This window comes from Spea bombifrons, chromosome 13, assembly GCF_027358695.1.
Source record: "Spea bombifrons isolate aSpeBom1 chromosome 13, aSpeBom1.2.pri, whole genome shotgun sequence".
NCBI classification, from domain to species: Eukaryota; Metazoa; Chordata; class Amphibia; order Anura; family Pelobatidae; genus Spea; species Spea bombifrons.
Window position 1 is genome coordinate 2,501,675 of NC_071099.1, and position 2,326 is coordinate 2,504,000.

Genomic DNA, 2,326 nt, shown 5'->3' on the forward strand with positions numbered 1-2,326 from the left:
GAGCCTGCATTGTGAGGTCATATGCACCCTGTAACTGTAGAACAACAAAGAAACTATCACCAAAATTAGAGCAGGGTTTTTAATTTTATTTTCGACTTTCTTGGAGACAACAAATGTGCAAAGTCTTGAGAATCGCTCTGACAAAATCTTCAAAACATCCAGTCCGGAGTGACAAAAGAGAAGCCGAACAGGCTCTGGTCACTAGATGAAGAGGACACGCCGGCCAGGCTCTGATCACTAAACAAAGAGGAGGTGTCAGACAGGCTCTGGTTACTAGATGGAGAGGCAGTGTCCTCTGGGATCTCCAAAACTGGTGGTATGGGTTGGATGTTCTTGAAGCGGCGATTGGGTCTTTCAGCCTTCTGGTACGGGGGAGGTATTCTCCTGCTCTCTATGTCTTCCCAATTGATGCTGTCAAAGAACGGATGCTCCCTGATGTATTCAGTCATCCAGAGGCGAAGCTGAGGATCTTTCTTTAACAGACAAGTCAGTATATCCACAGCTTCTTGGCTTAATGCCTTGGTGTATTTCGGCCTGCCATTGATAATAGAATGGACAGTTGCCTTCTTGCAGTAGCCAGTGAAGAAGGGAAAAGTTCCGTTAAGCATGCGGAAGAGAATCACCCCGAAGGACCACCGGTCGACGGCAACACCATATTGCTTCTTTAGATATATTTCTGGGGCCATGTATAGACGTGTTCCACAATGTCCTCTCACTGTACTTCCAAAAACACCTTCTACAGCAAGACCAAAATCACTGATCTTGACATGGCCCTCACGATCAAGTAAGATATTCTGCGGCTTCAGATCTCTATGAATGATGCCCTGGGAATGGAGGAATTGGATGCCACAGACCAGCTCTGCAGAGTAGAATGCAGCTGTGTTCTGTGTCATGTAGCCAACACTATCCATATAAGACTCCAAGGTTCCTCCAGCCATAAACTCCATGGCGAGGAACACACAGGTCTCTGTCTGGAAAGCTGCATACCCGTGGCATAGAAACGGGCTGTTCCTAGCTACCTCCAGAATCCTCCTCTCTCTCATGATGTGCAGAGACTTCATAGATCTCTTGCGTATCATTTTTACCGCTATTAAGGAATCCTTGGAAGGAACAGAGGCCAACATGACCTTTCCAAAGCTCCCTTGTCCCAGTTGAAAATGAAACCTTAAGCAGGACACCGACATGGGGAGAAGGTTCCTGAATCGTTTTGCGGCCAGGCTGCAGTCCTCACTTCTGCGCCTTTTCCTGGGAACCTTCATCCTCCTGCTCCTGTACTCCTCCAGGTGTGCATCTGCAGTTGGTTTCACCTGCTGCCCCAGATCATGGCTCTCGTTATTTCTATGCCTCTTCCGCTCATGTTCATAGCTGCCTGTGCTGGTTCTTCTGCGCTTTGTTGTCTCCTTTTTCCTGATATACAGGCGGTTAGCAGTACATCTCCTCCTTTTCCTCAGTCTCATTCTGTTTTCTGTACTGCTACCTTCTTTCTTTCGCTTCAGCAGAAAGGTTCTGTCTGTGAAGAGCTCGCTGTTTTCATCTCTTGTGCTATGTGTTGGAACATTATCGGAAGTCTTTTTGAGCCTGTTGAAATATTTGCCTAGTTTTCTGGGGCAGCACTTCTTTAAAATCCACCTTAGTCCTGAGAAGAGACACTCTGCCATAATGACTGGTGAGTTTTTCTTCTCTGGTAGCTGTTGACGTAGTTGGTAACCACACTTCAAGTTCACTAAAGAAATAGCAGCCTGAAAGTGTCGAGCGCCCAACTGCACTGAAGATAGAATGCTGTGCAACCAACCTGCATGCTGCCAGGATGATGTCATAATTCACTATGGGGTCTATGGCCTCACAATAACAGTGCTTGCTGATGGTTTCTCAGATACCGAACATGGGTAGCTTTTTCTCCCTGCTGATTTGCTTTAATTTGTTGGAAGGTGGTTCAATTTATTTCAGGATTGTTAATTTCTATAAATGTAGCTGTTTCTTGCATAATGTTTTTAGGTAACTACATATTAAAACGATTCAATGGCAAACATATTCACCACCTTTCTTTCAGTTTATTCTCTTTGGGTTCCAAATCAGTTAAAGGCAACTGACACTGACCTACAGCAAAGCTTTCATAACGGAAAAGACGCTGTTAAAAGACTTGAATGCACGTATTGAATGCACGATTGAAAGTAAGAGGTTTTTATACAAGCAGATATATTGGACATCTAGGTAAAAAGAAAGTGAGATGAGAAGCCTTGCTGTGGCTGATTTTCAAAATGAACTTCCTATATTATCTAATTATTTAAAATGTAATGGCTATAGACTCAAACATGCTGCTGGCTCC